Genomic DNA, 22,614 nt, shown 5'->3' with positions numbered 1-22,614 from the left:
ACCTACTGTGTGAGGGTCACGGTGCCAAACTGTCTCTAAGTCTCCCAAGAGTTCCAGACATGAATGACAAACTCTCCCCTCAATTTATTCTTGAAGTCTTCCCTGTCAGAGACTGTAACTTTTTGATACATTTGAAGTGTAGGAAATGTGACCTACCTAAGGAAAAATTGGTTTGAAGCACAAAGAATAAATAAATCAATAAACAATTGCCACCAAATAGGTCAGACATCGTGCAGCCGTATACGGGCAGCATGGACCACGGGTCATGCAGAACTGTCCCTGGATGGAGAGCTATTTGGTCCTTCTTGTTTATTAATGTCTATCCGTCTATACTAATGGATTTAGCATGAAAGGAAGTGAGGTGGGGGTCGGGAAGTGGAAGTCCCTAGGTCTCAGACTTCCACCCTTCATTAATATTAATGCTGTCTTCAACCAGCGCATGTTGGCACGACGCAGCCTGAAAGCTTAATACAAGAGAAACAGTTCGGATGGTTCCTTATCATACATTCACTGACATCATGCACCAAATGGTCTCATATTATGTCACGTGCCTTCACTTTTATCCAACGAAGAGGAATTTCCTTTCAGAGTTATTCAATCATGATTTCACGTGTTTCCCTCAAAAATACACTTTTTAATTTTTCTGGTGATGAAAACTAAAATTAATTATTTTTTCCAGCTATACTGAGATATAATTGAATATTAACATTGTGTAAGTTTAAGGTGTACATGTTGATTTGACTTACTCAATACTGAAAAATGATTACCACTATATTGGTAGTTAACACCTGCCTTATGTCACATATTTCCATTTCCTTTTTGTGATAAGAGCATTAAAGACCTACTCTCAGCAATTTGCAAATAAATAATATAGTATTAAAAGTATATGCTTTTAACTTTTAAGCATCTTTTCACATCTATGGACCTGCAATAACCCTAAATGAAAACAACTTAGCTTGTAGAAATGAACTTATTGCATAAATCTGCATAAAATAAGCATTTCTTTTAATTAGTCCATTATAATTTGTATTCTCTGAGTTCAATCATGGGAACCATAAACCCATCAGCACTAGGCAGCCCATGGACTTGAAGAAATATTCTGTTACGAATTTCTTTGTGAAACACAAGTTAAAGAAAAAAAAATGTGTTGTATTTCTTCTTTGTAGTGAATACACTTTGGGAGAACTCAAAATAGCCACTGATGGTGTTAGAATAATCTTAGAGATAAGAAATTGAGGCCCGAAGAGGTTATATGACTTGTTAAAAAATACTCAGAGAGTAACTGGCAACAATGGTACCTTCTAAGTCCTCTGCCTCACAGTGTAGGATTGTTTATATTGTTTCAATTCCCCAGAGCCATAATCTGTGATTTAGAGACCCATTTTTTATCTTGGAGCGTGCTCAACCCCAAAACAAAACAAAAGAGGATAGAGGTTTTCACAGCCATAACCTAATTTCACTGCAGTTTACTGCTGCATCTTACCCTTAATCTTCCATTCAATCTTTCTCACTCGAAAGCAAACTCCAACATAGTTGATGCCAAAAATAAAGCAAAAAAATGAAGAGAAAACACTTTCCTATAAAAAGCCCACAACATGAATTTGAAAGAAAACTGACACGTCTGTTTCAGAGCTCTCTCCTTCTCTCTTCCTCAGCTACAGTTCGCTTCCCTGTTTGTCATGCAATATTCAGGGCCAGTGCACCACGGCAGATAGAGGGATGCGGCAAGAGCTGGACAGACACATGGAAGGTAGACAAGTTTTCTTTCTTTTTTTTGTAGTAGGAGATTTTTAGAATTTGCAAATGCTAATCCTTGCTCAGGGGTGTCTTCACTAGCTTCTTGCAGGGCTGAGGCTCTGAGGATGGAGTGTTAATTTCTGCCATACCTGGGAGATGGCCCACCTGGGTGTGTTACAATTTGGGAGAAACTCCAGAGTAGGCTTTGCTGAGAGGCCCAAGCCAGAGAGAGGCCAGGAACTGGAAGGCAAAAGCCTGAAGTCCCATTTGTATGGTCTAATATTTTTATCTAATTTTTTCTGAAAAATAAAAAAGTCCCACGACAACCTGAACTTTAATGCCAACCCATTACAAAGGAAGAGCACTTATTGCTACTCTACTTATGCTATTAAAATTTACAAGCTACGCCTGAGATTACACATTTAAACTTCTAGCAATCCTCAAAGTTAAAGAGAAAAATCTGCTAAAAGTGACAGGTTGGCAGATGATTTTCAAGATTCCTATTTCTTTTTACATTTAGGGGCTATAAGCGAGCAAAGCCTTACAAGAGGAATGGTTTTTAATACTGAGTAGAAAAACGCAATATATACATACAAAATAGATGCTTCATTTGAGTTAGTATTTACATGTTTAGTGAGCCCAAATAATATATGATTTTCATTATTTTAGTAAAATTAAAGAATGGGCATTCAGCGATCTTTAAATTTTCATACTGCTCACGCTCGTTTAGGCATGCCAGATCACTTTGGTATAATAAATTCCGACATGAGCATTGCATGGATACTGAAAGCACTGTAATATTTTTCTCTTAAATGTGAATTGAAGAACAAACATTAATAGATATCTCCATTTTTATGTTAGTCTTTATTAGAATTTACTAACGAGAAATCTGACATGCTGTTTCCTATGGCTTTAATATGTTTTATACTGTATAATGTTTTGCTGTGTTCTGGGTGTTAATTGCATAATGTGAAAAACAATTCTTGACAATTCTGTGAGATTTATGGTCCTGCCACTGGTGATGAGGTGTGGGAGAACTTTGGCTTCTGTGGACTTGTAGGGGAGAGAATGTGTGGAAAGTTGACGAAGCCCAATTAGAGACAGGCACTGAGAAAAATTTTTAAAAATCTATCCTGCTGAGAGGCAGGCATTTTTTCTGGATGACAAATGTCTGGAGTTCTCAGTTTTACAAAAAAAAAAAAAGAGTGCTCACCCCTGGCCTCTCCGCCTTTTGTCATGTAGGTAACCTAAGCTGTGAAAAAAAGAGACCATCTGGAACGAATGCTGTGATTTCCCAGAGACGACATTATTCTCTGCCCCTTCCTCTTCCTCTCCATTTATGGATGGCAAACTGTTCAGATGACAGATTTGGGAAAACTGTCTCAGGAGCTAAATCCTCAGGCAGTTCCAGTGTGTTGGTGATTTGGACGTTCCTGTGCGTTTTGTCACATGGTTAAGGAGGCAGATACGCTTTTTGGTGAATTGCCGAGACTCAAGGAGGCTCTAACCTTCCACTCAGTTTTAATTGAGGAATTGATGGAATTCTGCCACCTCAAAAGGTAAGTTAGACGTAAAATGCCTTGTGATTTATATGTGAACAGTTTTTTCATTGTGTATTGACATGAATCTTATGAGCACACTACACTTCTTAGCTATTATAGTCAACTGAAGAAATTCTTCACCAGTTTCCTTTGTAAGGAAGAAAATAAGTGCATTCTTCATAATTGTCATGATATTATGTACTTATACTTTATCATGATATCCCATCACTAGAGTTGACCCCTTACATGGCATCCTGGTCCTTGTCTTAGGTGAAAGAACAAGGTGTTAATATGGAGAAACAGAGAAAAAGTGCAGATTACATTTATCCTAGAAGAGATACACTATTTCAGCCCGCTAACGGGAGTGGTAAAACCATCTTGAGAAAGAAGTCTATGAGGGAATGCTACTAATTTTAAAAGGCATCTTCTTGACAAGAACCAAATGAACACTATCTCTAAAAATCTGATCTGATGGCAAAACAGATTTGTTAGTGTGATTATTAAAACAATTGTCACCTTCTGGTGTAAAGTGATGTCAACAGGAAACAATCAAGGGGAGTCTCTTGCTTGGGTACAGTCAAGCACTCAAAGCTACCGTGAAATAGGATTGGACGGGACCTTTCATTTCATATGAGAATTAATTCTCTAAATGCAGTGGAGAGGAGGCAGCTTATTTTTTTTCCCCCCAGCAAGCAGCTAGAAACAAGTCTGCAGGAGGCCATATTTCTTCTCATTTATTTCTTAGTGTGTGCATGTCTATGTTACCAAGTATTTCAGAAATTAATTTATTCTTTACATGTAGTTCCATCAGAAAGAAAAAAAATGGCAGAATTTCCCCAAAGGTTTTATGACTTTAGAAATCATTTTAGTTCTACATCTAAGTTGTATATGAAGGAGTGAATTAAAAGGCTCCATTCCTTTCACTGCACACAAGTTTTCCAGTTGCTTTGGCATTTTCTTTATGAGATTGCAGATCCATCTGGGCTTACCCCAGAAAGAGTTATCCGCGTGTAATTTGTGGCAGACCTCAGTTCCGAAGCCTTTCTACTCTTCTCAACACAGTTAAGTTGATAACCATACAAGAAAGAAATGTCACATACATTCAAGTATCGAGTACCTGGCAGAATGAGTTAGAAGGATTTTCAAAGTAATTCTATAGCATGGTATCTCGGATTTAACAACTCACTGACCTTAAGTGAATTCAAAACAGAGATACAAATACTAATTGTGTGACTGTATATGTAAAATTTGTCTTTTGCATCTCATGAAATTGTCCTTTGTGTAAAACCTGTTGACATTGTCTTTAATTTTTAAAATTCTCTACGTTTACCACTTGAGCTTCTACAGTTGATAAAGCAAATATGAGTTTAAAAAAAATCAAAGATGAGGTAATTGTTTCTTCTCCATCAGATTATCTTTCCCATGTATAAAATTCCTGTTTGATTTCTCAATTATTCAAAATGTCAGAATGATAGATACAACAGACTAACTAACTAACCAGGGAAATCTCTGCCTAATAATATACAAGATAAAGATTCAGAATGATGTTTCATGATGGATTAACCTTTCCCCTGTTCTGTCTCATTAGGGTTCTCCCAATTTGACCCAATCCAAACCTATTACTTAATATACATCTAACAGTAAAATTGCATAAATGTTCACTAGCACAATAGAAGCTAAATGAGCAGTTTCAGATAATTTAATTAAGTTGTAGGTCTTCTCATATAATTCCGTAAGTATGTGAACTTTTAACTTGTGTTAACTCAATTTCCTTATGCTTTCATTTACCATTTGTTGGGGACATTACAGTGATTAGCCAAAGTCCTTCCAGCTCCTAATGTTCCCCATAAATTTTGATTTAAATTGACTGTCACTTTCTCACTATAATAAAGTAGATATTTGACATCTCAAAAAAGAGAGCTGGTCTAGCATATTACATTGTCAAGAAGTAGAACTCTTCTTTTCTTTTTTCCCTCTATCGCATAAAATCCACATAAGATACACCTTTAAAAAGACTGTTAAGGTTACACAGAATGAAGTGGGTTGAGTATTGAATATTCACAGACATGTTTATGCTGTAGAATTTCTTGTAAAGGTTGGCTTCTGTGTGCCCTTGGTATTGAAAATAATGTATGATGTCATGTTCCCATCTAAACGCTGTGTATTTGGTGGCTCTTAATGTGTAGTTCCCAGGTGGTGTTAGAGGTAAAGAACCCGCCTGCCAGTGCAGGAGACTTGAGAAGTAGGTTCCACCCCTGGGTTGGGAAGAGCCCCTGGAGGAGGGCATGGCAAACCACTCCGGTGTTCTTGCCTAGAGAACCCCATAGACAAGAAGAGCCTGGTGGTCCATGGGGTCACACAGAATCAGACACCTCTGAAGCTACTTAATGTAATGTGTAGTTAATGAGTTTGTCAGTATTTGGGAGCCCACAGTAGGAATATAGGCAAGTAATTGCTGTTATACTTCAAAGAGGTCAAAGATAAGACTCAGCCAAACAGGCTAAACCCAGATGCATCTCCTGTGTGTCTGTGTGTGCTAAGCCACTTCAGTCATGACCCCATGGATTGTAGCCCACCAGGATCCTCTGTCCAAGGGATTCTCCAGGCAAGAATACTGGAGTGGGTTGCCATTTCTTCCTCCAGGGTTCCCCACCAGGGATTGAACCCATGGCTCTTAGGACTTCTGCATTGGCAGGTGAGCTCTTTACCACTAGCACCATGTGGGAAGACTGATGAATCTCCTATACTTTCTCAACTAAAGGGGGTAAGTTGTATAATTGTTTTTCAATGAATACATTTGTTTTTGAGCACAGTTCCCCAAAATGTGAAATTGTCTTCCCAGGCATACATAGTTACCCCAAATTCTCTTTAGTGCTGATAAAATGGCACTGTCAAAAATGTTCTGTTACTGCCAATCACTGTCCTTGAAAAAGTCTAGACAGTCTAGAAATAGAGGCCTCAGTTTAGTGTCTGGAGTGACCTTAAAAACCCTGGAATGATATCAAGTCTGTTCCTCAGGTTCAGTGCTGGGATTTCTGCACTTGATAGACTAGGAATCTGCAGGCAGCCAGAGCTGCTTAAAAATATCACAGAGGCTGCAAGATAATTGCATGCAAGGGGCAAAGAATGTCAGGCCCTGTGGCTCACAGCTTCACAGAAACCACTGTACTTACAATCTGTTTGGCATCAGTCACTGGAAATAACTCTCTTTAAAGCACTTTTTGTCCACAAAATGTAATGCTCCACTGTTGGACCTTCCTGGCACCTATTCAAGACTGGTATAAGGTTGACTACAGTAACCGTAAGGTTAGCTAATGTATATTGGGAGCTTACTATATGCTAAACAATTCATAGATGTGTTTTTCATCTATTTGTATGACTCTAAAGTTAGCAACTATCAGATCCCCATTTTATAAAGCGGACTCCAAGGCACAGTGCGATTCAGTAAGTGTCCAAAGGTGGCAAGCAAGGCTGCTCAGTGTTAGAAGTGAATGTTCTCAACCAGCACACTCAACTGGCCTTGTCACACCTGACACGCTGAAACGGCCTGTCTCCCCACTGGGTGGCGTAATAGTGAGATGCCCGTGCACACATGAATACTGACTGCTGGATGTTAAGACCTTTAGATGCAACACAAGTAGTGGGCAATTGTTAACAATTTAGATGATAAAAATAATCCAAAGGAATAAAATGAAAACTGTTACTAATTTACATACAGAAGTGTGTTTCTGTTAATCCTAAACTCCTAATTATCTCTCCTTGCCCTGCTTTCCCCTTTGGGAACTGTACGTTTGTTTTCTATACCTGTGAGTCTATTTCTGTTTTGTAGATAAGGTCATTGTATCATTTTTTATTAGATTCCACATATAAGTGATATCATATGATATTTGTCTTGGTCTGACTCACTTCACTTAATATGAAATAGGTAAACAGCAAAAACCTACTGTATAGCACAGGAAATTTAATATCTTGCAATCACCTATGGTGGGAAAGAATCTGAAAATATATATATCTATATACAGGTGGGAAACTGAACAATTTTGCTTTATACTTGAAACTAACACAACGTGATAAAAAAGGAATAACAGTAAAAAATTGCTACTAATTTCACTACCTAGTGATGATTACTTTAAAGATGTTCTTTATAGTCTTTATAGTCATTTTTCTATACCTGTTTGAAGAATAAGAATTCATTCACTTCTATTGAGTATGTTCTTTTACAACAAATATTTGATCTAACAATCTGTCATAAACATCTTCCAGAGTCTTGCAATGCATTTCTATAACATCTCTTTGAATGGGCGCATACTTGAATATTTTGAGAGAAATTCTGCAAGAAGTCAAGGTACAACAATTTACAGTACCCAGGTCTCTATCTGAATTTCACTTCTTATCTTAGGTGGAATGAATGCCACAGATTTATTTCTAGAGGGTTTTAAAGTGGGGGTTATGCAAAGGTGAGAGGTCATCAGGTTATATGTAATATCAAGAACATGGGTAGTGCGTGCACACATGGAGACTCATTCTTTATGTTGTCTTTTTCTCTTCAGTATCTTTGCATGATAAAGACAAGCAAATATACAAACAACAGTTTTGTAAATAGGTGCCCCCAGGTAAAGGGGTAAAATAATTGGCTAACAATGAGGTTAGTGTGAAGCCTTAGGAGCAAGGGGTAAAGGATTCTTGACCTTTAGTGGAGAGCCTTGGTCACCCAAGTTTCCTTTGCTTGCCTCCCTGACTTGCCAGAGGGTAAAATGTGAAGTGACATCTTTACCGAGGTCTCCCTGGTCAGATGCAATCAGATTGACTGACAGCTTTCAGAGAACTAAACACAATTCTCCTACCTGAGCTGCCCACGATGGCCAGAGAAATGACTGATGAAAAGTCACTCTGAGTTGGGACTGGACGACCCTTTCAACATTTCATTTAAAACTTCAGTGAGTGAAGGTGGTTTTTGAATTATGTATTAAGTTCAGCTTCCAAATACATAATAGTTTGAGTTGAGTATTTCAGCTAAATATCTCTGAAACATCAACATCCACAAATCATGGCTCTTGTTCACTTATTTGCCAGGTCTGGTTGTCATTTCCTATTATGTTTCATTCTAGACCAGTGTTTGCTGGTGCCCAATATTGAACTGTCAATATTAAACCACCCTCCACCCCCTCAGTCTTCCCTCTCTGTCTTGAGCTGTGAAGGCTGCCAAGATCGCCAATTTTCCTCAAAGCCCACAAACTCTGTCTGCAATTTTGACGAAAGCACAAATTGGCACTCATTTTCCAGTGGAGAACACTTAACTCTGTCAACCTTTCTCCAGGATCAAAGCCTCCGTTATACTCTCAGTAATAACCAGTAATGGAAGCTGTGGTCCTCGTGGCAATCTTCAGATTCATCAGGATCAGCATTCAAAACACTCCCTTGGGATGCTGCTGCTGATGCCAAGAGTCGGTCTTGGCATCTCAATTTCTTTTAAACCCTGCCCTTCCTCCCGTACAATTTTCCCATTCCTCCCCATTCCCATCCTTTCTTTCATTCATTTCTACAACAAATACTGTCAACTGAGAACTGGAAGGACTGATGCTGAAGCTGAAACTCCAATACTTTGGCCACCTCATGCGAAGAGCTGACTCATTTGAAAAGACCCTGATGCTCGGAAAGATTGAAGGTGGGAGGAGAAGGGGACGACAGAGGATGAGATGGTTAGATGGCATCACCAACTCAGTGGACATGAGTTTGGGTAAACTCCAGGAGTTGGTGAGGGACAGGGAGGCCTGGTGTGCTGCGGTTCATGGGGTTGCAAAGAGTTGGACATTACTGAGTGAGTAAACTGAACTGAGCCCTTTTAAAGCTGCCTCCTGAATACCAACAGAATCTAGTTCTCTCTCTGCGTGTCTACTGCTACCTATCCCCTGGGTGAGGGTGCGCTCACTTATGGTTTGATTTCTGCAATAGCATAGCCACTGGTCTCCTCCCCTTGACATGGTTCCTCCCCAAATCAAGTATTCACTGTAATCAAAGTGATCTTTTTAAAAAGTGTTGGTGTAGTCAGGGAAGACGTTTATGTGACCTATAAGTAGGCTATCCATACAATCTGGTTGTCTGGAACAGCCAGTTTCTGCTTGTTGTAATGATTAATAATACTCCTGTCACTCTCAAGAGTGTTCTGTTCTAAAGAAAAAAACCTTATATGGTCATATTACCTTTTCTCAGCTGGCCCCATCTACCTCTGTAGCTGGATCTTTCCTGTGGTTGCAGTTCCTGGGATGTGTCATGTTCTCTCCCGCCTAGGATCCTTGTTTATGCTTTTCCTCTTTCCCAGCTATGCTTTTTTAAAATCCTCTTTTCCTTCTATCTAATTTCTATTCATTCTGCAGATCCCACTAGAAAACAAGTTCTATGAAGGCAGGATTTCTGTCTGTTTAGATTATGGCTACATTCCATGTTCAGAATTGTGTCTAACACATAATAGGCACTGAATAAATATTGGCCGAATAAGTGAATCTTTTTTTTTAACCATTAAAAAAAATTAAGTATAGTGATGTACCATACTATGTAAGTTATAGATGTACAATATACTGATTCACAATCACTGTAAAGGTTATACTCCATTTACAGTTATTATAAAATACTGACTATATACCCTGCATTGTAAAATATATCTTTGTAGCTTATTTTATACATAATAGTTTGAATAAGTGAACTTTGACTCAAAAATTACTTCCTCAGGGAAGATATCCCTGTCCTTCCCTCCCTCACTTTTCTCCAGGATTTGTTCTTTATGAAATGTTGTTATAAAACCATGAATCTCTTTCAGAGCATTTATCTCAATTTTGGATTATACAGTCATTGGTTCAATAGACTTTGTCTTCAATGGGAACAAGAACCCTTTCCATTCTGTTTATTTCTGTGTCTGCATCACATACCATACTGATCTAAAATAGGTGCTGATTAAGTGTATAATGCCAATAACAACATGTTAGGTGTTTTAGCAGTTCTAAAGAAAAATTAGGTATGTCTTATTCTCTAGAAGCGTATGCTTTATCAGAAGGAAAGAAAAGGCCAGAATATACAAGCAGGTGGCAGTACAAGATGATGGATTGGCTCAGAATTTGAGAACAAAGAAGCCTAGAAATTATATAGATCAACCCTAACTCAGCATAGTGGCATTAAGTGACTATCACACAGTGATGGTGGCAGTCCCACGAGGTGTCTGGATAACAGGCACTTACGGAAGTTCAGAGGTGAAAGATACTGCTGTGTCCTTGAGTGTCAAGGAGAGATGATGGAAGAAGTAAACTGCAATTGAGTTTTGAAGAATTCATTCTCTAACAAATTATTTGTTAACTTTTTATTATAAAATAACAAGAATAAGGCAGTCCTTGCACACGCAGATTGAGGGTTGGCAAGCTATAACTCTCAGGCCAAAGTTGGCATGTGGTTTTGAAAATAAAGCTTTGTGGGAACATAGTCGCCCACATTTATTTACATTTTGTTTATAGCTGTTTTTTTTTTTTTTTAACTACAAGAGCACAGCTGAGTAGTTACAACAGAGATCATATGCAAAATATTTATTACTTGGCCTTCTACAGAAAAGGTTTGCTAACTGTCGAGTTAAACTCTCAGGCTTGAGTGGGGGAGACAACTATAAAACATACAAATTCCACAATATATGGACTTAGAATAGACATGTTGGAAGTTTCATGGAAGAGTTGAGGAAGAGGAAGTGCTCAATTAGTCAGGAAAGGGAGCCCAGAAGAAAGGATGTATGAGCGATGCCTTGAAGGACCAGATGATCAGGAAGAATCTGATCATAAAGAAATATAAGAAGGAAAAAGAGGATACATTAAAAACTAAGGTAAGAATGCAGGAATGTGCAAATCTTGTTTGGGGGAAAATATACAGAACTTCTGGAGGCTTCCCAGGTGGTGCTGGTAGTAAAGAACCCACTTCCCAATGCAGGAGCCTTAAGAGACTCAGGTTTGATCCCTGAGTCGGGAAGATCCCCTGGAGGGGGGCATGACAACCCACTCCAGTATTCTTGCCTGGAGAATCTCATGATTAGAGGAGCCTGGTGGGCTACAGTCTATAAAATCACAAAGAATCAGTCACGACTAAAGTGACTTAGCTCTCAAGCAGAGAGAACTTCCAGTTGGAACCACAGATTCCCACTGATGAGCACAAGGTGAAAACTTGATTGAACGCGGCCAGGGGAACTATACAGAGCCTTGAACATAAGGCTGAGACATTCAGAATTCACCGTGGAGGCGATGGGAAGATTCGGAAGGTGCTTGTCCAAGAGAAAAACCATGAAAAAGGGCATTGATGTGTAGATGCTGAGCCTGATGACTTGGAACCGAAGAGAATCTGGGGAACGACTAAGGCAGTCTGTTGAGGAGGGTGGAAGAAATTGTAGATTTGAGAGAACATTTAGCCCACAAAAAAATCTTTCTTTGTCCACGTGGTATTTGAACATCTCAAAAAATTAGCTGTTCGCATTTATGAAAGGATATTTTGCATAAGAATCTTCGATTGCTTTGGTTTCTTTAAAAATCAGAGTGTCTGGCTATACTGATTGTTCTTTCTGAAGCTTTCTGAAGATCCACCTGTTTCTTTTTTGAACACTGGAGATTGTGTGTGTGTGTGTGCTTTAGACTCTTAGAGTATCATAGATCTCACAGATGAACCTCTGCTTCAGGGTTAGGACCTCTGATTAAATTCCATCAAGGCATGTCTTTCTCTTTCCTCCCTCAATAACTTCTCAGAGTCCACGTCTTACCTGCAAAGCAAACATCCTGGCCCCCTAGTCCCATTTCCCAATACTATAGTTTCCATCTATTCCTTCTTACTTCAAGAACCACAACAGCTTTGGCTGGGGATTTTGACTAGAGTTTTATTTTTAATTCTTCCTCAAACAAAAGCTGTTTCTCCCAAGAAGGTTTTATTTTATTTTTTTTAAAGGGTAGCTTGTGTTATAGTCCCAACAGGGTTCTTTAAAATCCTTCATACAATGCTTTTCTAGTTTTGCCTAGATGTTAAAAATAGGCTACAATGCATTTCAATGTAACTCCTGATGATATGTGATTCCAAGAGAGAGAAATGCTATATATGGCAGTTAATCTGTTAGCACTCCTGCTGAGCTGGGGTACCTCCCTGTTCCCCCTCCCTGGGACTCTGAACACACTGTTGTTGCCCTGTTCCGTATGTAGGGAGCAGACCCATCCGGGATTCTGCTGAGCAAGTGTCGATACATGTCCATGTCTACAGCCTGGTTTTGATCTGGTTACATGTGTTTTATGTTTTAAGAAAAATGATTTGGTCCTTGAATAGCAGTTTGGGCCAGAAATCTGTGTCATAATCAGGCTGTAACAGCTGGGATCCTGCCAGAAGTCTTAATAACTAATTTTTTAGTATTTTCTAAGAAATGCATAGAATAGCATGTCTACACTATTAAATACCAGAAATGTAAGTCAAGATCTTATCCCTAGTTGGAAAGGCCAGCCACAAACCTAATTCCATGACCCTCATTTCCCCTCTGCCTAAGGAAAGAGATTGGAATAGATGATCATCCTTAGGCGCTTCTGTGCTGACCTGTGTATTAAGAGATGGCTGGTGGAGCTGTGCCTGCCCATAGGGAAGCTAGGTTTTCATGGTGCTTGAGCCAAATTGCATGGACCAAGAAGGTGCTGAAAGCCCCGACTTCTCCCTGGGGTAAGGACTGAGAAGGGGCAAGACTGAGTGCATTCACAGAAAGCCTGTGTGATGAGGGGGTAAAGTGTGGACTTTGATTTCAGACAGACTAAGGTCCCCATTTGAGTTCTTCAACCCCATATTGTTTACTCCGTTCCTCTGCCTTTAGGTTTCCTCTTCTACTAAAGAGGCTGGCACCTATTTGATTTGTTTGCTTGGGCTGCCCCAACCAAAGTCACAGATTGGGAGAGCTTAACCCGCAGCAGTTTAATTCTGATGGTCCTCAAGGCTGGAAGTGCAAGATCTAAGTACCATCAAGGCTGGTTTCTGGTGAGGTCTTCCTATCTGGCTTTGAGATGACCACTTTCTCAATGTGTGCCTCATGTGGACTTTCCTCTGGCGTCTCTTCTTCTTCCTATAAGGACACCAGTGTTATGGGGTTAGGGCCCCACCCTTATGACTTCATTTAAACTTAATGACTACCTAAAAGTCTCAGCTTTAAATATAGCCACACTGGGGGCTTTGGCTTCAACATATGAATTTTGGAGAGCACAATTCAGTCCATAACATCTCTCTTAAAGGGCTACTGTGAAGAAGAAACAGAATAAAATGAAATGACACAGCAAAACACCAACAAAAAGTTCGAGGCCCACTTCAGAGCCCCATCTGGAACCACATTTGCAACCCAAAGAATGGATTCCCTTAAGGAAGACTCCTTACTCGCCATATAGTCCCTTAAGGAGACGATTATGCAGCAATTGATAAATATGACGTTTGCTCTGTAAAAGACTTGATTGTGCCTACAGTAGTGTGTATATTTCTCTAAATATTGTTTAAATCATTTACTTCTTTATTATCAATAATTAGAAATGTATTTGGAGTCTAGACTTCCTTTGCTTTTCTAGGTCAAGCAAAATGAATTGGGTAGAGGTGAAATGTGAAATGGAGCAGGACCCTCTGGTCCTCCCCGTTGTGTCCTCCACCTGCATTTTGTCTGTAGAAAACCCACAGCCAAAGAATAAGTTTAATCAGAGAAGTGAGACAATGCAGAAATAACACAAATAGTCAAACAGAGAAAAATAATAATAGCTTAGTTATAAAGTAGAATTGAGGACTTTTAGTTCCTTCTCAAGGGCTATAGGAAATATTCTGAGCCATATCCTGTGAGCTGTCTTGTAGACACTGAAACCCCTACTGGGTGGAGAACGTGATGACCACAGGCTGTAGCCATGACATAAGCCACTACAATTCCAAGAGTTGGACTCAGAGAAATGGGAACAAGCTGATCCATTTTGGAACTGAAGCTTAACTGTACTTAATACAATCAACATGACACTGTCAGGCAACTCATGACCAATTTCACAATGACTGTCAGAGCCGACAGTGCTGTTTCTGCATGGAGCCCCCTCCCTCTGCCTGTGTACCCCTGAAACTTACCTTTAAAAGTGTCTGTCCATTACTTGTCAGTGGGGAGTTGGCCTCTGGACACGAGTCTGCCCCCTGACCCCAGCTTTCAGCCTTCAAAATAAAGCAAACTTTCCTTTCCACCAACCTGGCCTCTGGAGTACTGGCTTTCCAGTGGCGAGCAGCTGGATCCCACATGGGGTAACAGAGGATGTTGGGCAGTGGTACCCCTTCTTGATGGGCTGCATCTGCCCTATAGCTCGTGCTCCACAGGCACGTTCCGACCCATAGCTGTGCACAGCATTGGAAAGTGTAGAGCTCATCTGAGGCCTGCTAACTGATTTGATGAGCAATGTCTATGCTACTGTATTCTGGGAGAAATATTAGAAACACAGGTGTATATATATATATATATATATATATATATATATATATATACACACACACATACATCTTGGAGGAGGCCACGGCAACCCACTCCAGTATTCTTGCCTGGAGAATCCCCAGTGGTTGCAGAGTCGGACAAAACAGAGCAACCAAGCACACATACACATATATATATTGCAATATATTTATATTGCATACATGTACTTATATTGTATATGCATATAAATATATTGCAGATCAGCATATATCTATGGCTACATCCACAGCTACATCTACATTGATACTAACACCTATACCTGTATCTATATAAACAGAAACAGAAAGAGTGAAAGAGACAGAGACTGAGAGACAGAGACAGATTGAGATCTGTTGAAAATAGATAAAATACCCCCAGGAAATATCTTCGCAGAAAGAAGACAGGACAACTGGGTGGCCAGAAATGTCCTTGAGTTGTATATGGATAATCAGACATTGATAACATTATCTATCATTTTTGCTGAAATCAGTTCCCAATGAGTAAGGATACGTTCCTATGATTTGACACTGGCTAAAACATTAATATTCTTTAGGCTTCTAGTTAATTACAATTTTTTTTTTGAATGTGACTTAAGGTTTCTGCATCTATGAAACCACATTTGAAAAGGCCTGAAATATGACACTTGTTGAAAAAAGAGAAGTGATCAAGAAGAAACATCAGGGGTGTTCACTATTTCAGTCTTGAATAACAGGAATGGACAGACAGAAGATCTAGGCACACTCTTAACTGCAATCTACACACTTGATTAGGCAGGACCCAGGGCTTCCCTGGTGGCTCAGCTGATAAAAAAATCTTCCTGCAATGTGAGAGACCTGAGTTCGATCTCTGGGTTGGGAAGATCCTCTGGAGAAGGGAACGGTTACCCACTCCAGTATTCTGGCCTTGAGAATTCCATGGACTGCATAGTCCATGGGGTTGCAAAGAGTTGGACACCACTGAGCAACTTTCACACTTTCAGGCAGTAGCTAAGCAGTGAGTGAGTGAAATTTGCTGAGTCATGTCCAACTCCTTGAGACCACATGGACTATACAGTCCATGGAATTCTTTAGGCTAGAATACTGGAGTAGGTAGCCTTTCCCTTCTCCAGGGGATATTCCTAACCCAGGGATCGAACTCAGGTTTTCTGCACAGCAGGCGGATTCTTTACCAGTTGAGTCACAAGGGAAGCCTGTAGCTAGGTAGGTATTAGACAAAATACAATTGTTCACCTTTGGTGAGACCTAGAGCTTTTCCTGAAATGATTCAAAACCACCAATGTTCAGAGTAGATTGATTAGTGCCAATCAATGTGTCTGGCACTGGGTAAAAGAAGAACATGTTTTGAGGGTAAAACAGTCACGTACATTAATATATCAAGACTCTTTGAATAGAATACTCTTCCTGAATTTATATTTCTGCAGGTTTTTTATTCTCTTGGGAGAAAGGAATCAATACTTTTCCCAGTTGATGTGTCAGTAGTAGACTTTGAAAGTGGGTCCTGAGGATTCTGGTTTCACCATCAAGGGGAAGTCAAAACACGAATTGGAATGAAGGGGAAAGGAGGTCTGAGGTTCAAATTCTTGCAAGAAGCAGAGAGCAAACCATTCCAGCAGAACCAAGGGTTATGGGATTGTCTCAAAGGAACCCAGAGCAGTTTGGGGAGGTGCTGAATAGAAACAGTGGAAAGGTACCCTCCCGTCATAGAAGGGGAGTTTATTGTGGGAGCGTATTCTTAGTCCATGACCACAGTTGCTCTTTTGGAGAGCACCTTCCACAATTATTGCAATCAGGAGAAATAAGTACCATCTCTCCTGGTAGCTCAGCTGATAAAGAATCGGCCTGCAATGCAGAATACCTAAATTCAATCCCTGGGTCAGCAAGATCCCCTGGAGAAGGGATAGGTCACTCACTCCAGTATTCTTGGGCTTCCCTGGTGGATCAGATGGCAAACAATCCAGCTGCAATGAGACGTGGGTTTGATCCCTGAATTGGGAAGATCCCCTGGAGAAGGGATTGGCTACCTACTCCAGTATTCTGGCCTGGAGAATCCATAGACTGCATAGTCCATGGGGTCACAAAGAGTTGGACAAGACTGAGCGACTTTCACTTTCACTCAGAAGTAACTGAATACCAACTGTGCTTTAAAATTAATCTTGATTCTTCTCCATCCTTGGATCTTAGATTTTTGTATGACTGATATCTTTCACTGCTTTAAAGTATTTTTCCCATTCTATATTTTTAGCCTGTATATGTATATTCTTAATCTTCAGTTCAATTCCTTCTGTTTTGTAAGGTATTATCTGAGACTGCAGAGCTCTGCAGAAACAAATAGGATGTTATGTTTATGCAAAGAGCATTTAGAGTCACGGGAGGAATGGCTATGAGCCATTTGTAGATTTTCCCTGCCCAAGCTGCAGTCCGCGCCCTGCAGCACCTTCATCCCGAATGCCTGGCAGTCCATGAGATACTGGCCATGTCGTGTTTCTGTATCTCCACACAGTCTGATACCTCTGTGTGGAAACACTCCTGGCTTCTTCCTTGTCTTAATAAACTCTTACTTAACACTCACCTCAAGTGTAACCTCTGGGAACCCTTCACTGACATCCTAGTTGGATGTCAATGATCTCAACTCGCATTCTGTATTATTATAATGCCTTGCATTCCAATGGTCTGTCTTCATCATAAAGAAGGGGCAGAAACTCGGTCTTTATCTGTAGTCCTAGTGTCTGCAGATACTAGACCCTCTCAAGGCCTTTCAAGTTGGGAGGTCTTTCACGTTTTCTGAGCAGAGGGAGGGCTGTCATGCTCTGATTCTCTGATCTTTTAAGTGTCAGTGCCATGTGTGTGTGTATGTCTGTATGTGCTAGTTGCTTACATGCATGACATGTGTATTTCCCAGAGGATGTCCCAGGTTTTGGAAATAGGAAGAAACAATTAACATCTACCTGGTGTATAAGACACCTGGCAAATCTTGAATATAAAGTTTACACAGTGGACTAAGTCTGATAAAAGGACAAATAAACAAATACAAGGTGAATATTCAAGTTCAGAGCTCCAAAAGGAGGCGTCAGTGATATAAGACAGAAGGGAACCAGGAGGAATTCCTGGAGCTTTGGTTTAATCAGGTCTTTCCTGAGTCTCCTCCAATTATAATGAGCAAGCAAAAGGCCTGAGAAAGAATGTACTGGAAATGGTTGAATTCATTTTATGATGTTATGATACAAAGCAGTGTAATATAATATCAAAATCCTGTACAATGGGATGCTGGTATTTTAATGTCATAAATGAAATTGGAATATTCGGCTCCCTGTGAAACAAATTATAGTTCTGCGGCCTCATTTATTATTCTCTTTTTTCAAAATTACCTCTACAAAGTCTTTAAATCCATTTTTTACTTTGCTGCCTATTACTGGGTCTTTTACTGACATGGAACTTCATCTTTGCTTCATCACCTTTAACCTCACTCTCAAAGCACTTTTGTTTCTTCTTCTTGCACTGAATTACAAGTTTAGAAGACTTCCTAATTCTGTATTTTGTTTTATTTTGTCTTGCTTTTTTCCTCTCATAGTCTTCTAATCTTTAAATCCATTTTCCATGAGGAGGTTTGTATAAAATCCAACACCTATTAATTTGTGTGGATTTATAGCATTTATTTCAGTATACTGGAAAATGTTCATTTTTAATATTTGTACTCATAGATAATGTATATCATGAAGTTTTAATGTAAATCACAAATACATTTTTTCATCTTTAACTACCAAAGTTCTTCATGTTTATACATCATTAGTCAAATATTTTGCAGGACTCATTAAAACACATCACAAGCAATATGTTTTTATTTATACTAACACCGTGCATGTGTGTAGGTAGGAAAGACCTACTACCAAAATATTTTAGGAAAACTTAGAATAAAAAGAAAAGTAAGGTTCATAGGCCTATCCAAAAGTTAATTAAGTATTCATTTGAGAATATAATATTTGAAGCTCTTTTCATCAAGTACGGAAATATATTACATTTCTGCTTTTTTCCCCCCATTTATCAGTTGCATTTAGACAGTTTAATTGCTAAAATGAAAAATTTCCTTAATTCTCATTCTAGGGACCAAAAGGTGTTTATTGCATGGTATAAGCAATCTAGGTTTAAAAAAAGTGTGGATGGTAATGAAACTCCACATAGAGGTAGTGTTTCCTTTTTAATTTTTAAAGATAAAGATTCTCTATTCTCATTATTCTTAAGAATGAGAAGCTTTTTACCAGGTGCACTGTCTTTCTCAACTCCTTACTTTTCAGACCTTTACAAGTGGATGAAAACAAATATGGATGTCTCTGCCCAGCTGGCTCTCGTGGCAAGTCCTTTAGAAACGTGTTTCGGTTCTACTGCACAGAGTGTGGTGGCAAGAACAGAGGTTAGTGTGAGACAGAGGTCCCTTCATAACCCTGCTCACCTACCCACTGACTACAGAGCTACGGGGACTCTCTGAGCCTTAGCGTTCACGGACAGTGGGGGTGATGGTACTGCCGATCTCAGGGATTTGTCTCAGGAGCGATATACTCAGCATGGTCTGTCACACAGAAGGTGTCCCAGGAACGTCTGCTTCCCTTCCCTGGCAGAGATCACAAGTTCCCTAATGCCATGGAGAAGACCCTGGGAGTCCCTTGGACTACAAGATCAAACCAGTCAGTCCTAAAGGAAATCAGTCCTGAATATTCATTGGAAGGGCTGATGCTGAAGCTGAAGCTCTAATACTTTGGCCACCTAATCAAAGAGCCAACTTATTGGAAAAGACCCCGATGCTGGGAAAGATTGAGGGCAGGAAGAGAAGGGGCTGACAGAGGACGAGATGGTTGGATGGCATCAGTAACTCAATGGACATGAGTCTTAGCAAGATCTGGGAGATAGTGAAGGGCAGGGCAGCCTGGAGTGCTGCAGTCCATGGGGTCGCAAAGAGTCAGCCACAACTGAGTGACTGAACAACAACAAATGTCATGTTTATAATGATGGCTAAAATTATGGTAAAAATAACCCTAAAAAGCAGTCCTAGATAGAGAAATCAGACTGTCAGTTAATGGAAGCACAAACTTTTAAAACATAATTAAAACATGTTTGAAAGTAAGTAGATTAAACTTGTCCTATACTGCAGAGACCAGCCACGGTGAGTCCCTCAGCAAAGCGAGGGAATCTCACTCCATCGGCAGGGCCTTGGAGAAATCACCAAGATTCCAAAACGGAGCTGGCTCCATCTCAGGAGGAGTTTTTCCAGGTAACTCAGAGCGCTTAAAAGCCCACCAGGGGTTTCCTCTATCCTCTGCAACTCCTGGGATTGAATATAGGCAGGAAGATTCTTTTTTAATTATTGCTTTGGGTTGTATCTTCCAAAACTTTGGTCAAGTGCACTGTAAGTCAGTGATACAGCCATTATGGCTTTTATTTCAGCCTCACACTCACACTAAATCCATGCAATCATGTCTTTATAGCCTTCACTAGAAAGAGAGGGGGGAGGACTCATTTGTGGCCATGAATCAGCTGCTGAAGTCCAAGCCAGCATCATCTGGTCCTTTAATGAACACTCCATTCATCTAAGACAGTTCTCTGCAACAGATGTCATATCTAGTTTCTGCAGTTGTATTTCAGCATCACTCAGCAATGAACAGATAAGGTAATATCTCTGAAAGCTCCTAGATGGAAGGCTGCCAGCCACTCATCCCTGGACTCTGACTCTCCTTTCAGGTCTGAGGGGCTGCAGATGTGAAGGGGGGATGGGCGTCAGAGGAAGAAAGACAGAAAGGACCCTTTGCATGGATTGGAGATAAGGAGGCTCCCAGGGCAGAGATAGCCACAGCAGGTCCCAGCGGAGCCTTGATCCGTGAAAGGGGGGCTTCCACAGTGCCACTGAAAAATGTGTCTGACTCTGTGAATGTGTCCTCTGTATTCAAGCTTATATTTTTACTATAATCTTTATCTTGATGTATGCTAAAAGTTGACAAAATTAAAAGAGCCCAAGTCAGGGAGTCAAGACTTTCCTCTGTCTCTTTTTGTATATTTATTTCCTAATGGACTCAGCTAAAGTTACAAACTTTGGCAGTGATGGAACCTACAGTAAAATCCAAATTTATTATTATTGTTGTTCTTGCTAACATTAACCTTATTATTAGCAGTTGCTATTTATAGACTACTGCTATTTACAGAAGGCTGGGCATAGAAGAATTGATGCTTTCAAATTGTGGTGCTGGAGAAGACTCTTGAGAGTCCACTGGATGGCATGGAGATCAAACCAGTCAATCCTAAAGGAAATCAACCCTGAATATTCATTGGAAGGACTGATGCTAAGGATGAAGCTCCAGTATATCAGCCACCTGATGCTAAGAGCTGACATGTTGGAAAAGACCCTGATGGAAAGACTGAAGACAAAAGGAGAAAGAGAAGACAGAGGCTGAGATGGTTAGATGGCACCGCTAACTCAATGGACATGAAATTGAGCAAACTTCTGGAGAACAGAGCAGCCTGCTGTGCTGCAGGCCATGGGGTCGCAAAGAGTCGGACACGACTTAGTGACTGAATAACAACAATTTATAAACTGCTTATTGTTTTCCTTTGCAGTATGCTTACTATTTCGTATACATAAAACTATTTGACTTAACTTGAATAGATATTTCTCTAAAGAGGATATACAAATGGCCAAGAAGCACTGGAAAGATGCTCACCACCACTAGTTATTGAGAAAATGCAAATAAAAACCATAGTGAGAAATCAGCTTATACCCACTACAGTGGTTATGATACAAAAAATGGGGGAAAGATGTTTTGGCATGGATTTGAAGAAATTGAAACCCTGGTGCATCATTGGTGGGAGTATAAAATGACATACACCCTTGTTAGAGACAATTTAGCTGCTGCCCAGCAAGTTAAACATAGAATCAATGTACGACCCAGCAGTTCTACTCCTAAATATAATAACCCCCCAATTGAAACAAGTCCTGAAACAAACACTTGTACACAAATATTCATAGAGGTGTTATTCACAAACAACCTGAATGCTTATCAATAGATGACGTGTAAACAAAATATGGTATATACATTCAACAGAATATTATTTAGTCATGAAAGGACTGAAATACTGATGCATGCTACAGTGTGGATGGAGTTCAGAAACATTATGCTAAGTGAAATAAGGCAGACGCAAGGATCATATAATATGTGATTTATATAAAATAACCAGGATAGCTCAATTCATAGAAACGAAAACTCGATTTTAGGCTACCAGTGGCTGGGGGAGGGAGGAATGGAGATTGATGCCTTACTGGAGACTGAGTTCTCTTCTCGGCTTGTGAAAATGTTTTGGAACTAGATAGAACTGGTGATTGTATGTTGTGACTGTCCCAAGTGACGCTGATCTGTTCATTTTAAAATGGTTATTGTTGTGTTACTGTGAATTTTATCTCAATTAAAATCTACTTGAAATTATTTAATCTCTATGATAAACCTGTGATATGGGCATGATTTCTCCCATTTTTCAGATGATTCAAGTGTTATTTCCATTGAAGTAGATATTATTTTTAGCAGAAGAAATGTGGTATTATATTCAGAATGGAACTTTATAAATGATGAAAAATCTAGGAATGTACCTTTTGAGGAAGGCATAAAATGACCAATATATATTGGTCAGATTTAGCTGGCAGATACTTGCTACCAAGAGCCGTTGGCCATTAGCATATCAGATGGAATCACAGTCCTAACCAGCAGAGTTGGAGATCACCTGCTTATCAGTCAGTAGTGAATTAGCCAGTAAGAAAAATGATTTGGTAACAGAGTGGGCAAAACAGCTAAGATCTGTCTGCTTCATCCTT

This window comes from Muntiacus reevesi, chromosome 10, assembly GCF_963930625.1.
Source record: "Muntiacus reevesi chromosome 10, mMunRee1.1, whole genome shotgun sequence".
Lineage (NCBI taxonomy): Eukaryota > Metazoa > Chordata > Mammalia > Artiodactyla > Cervidae > Muntiacus > Muntiacus reevesi.
Note: the sequence above shows the minus strand (reverse complement) of the source record.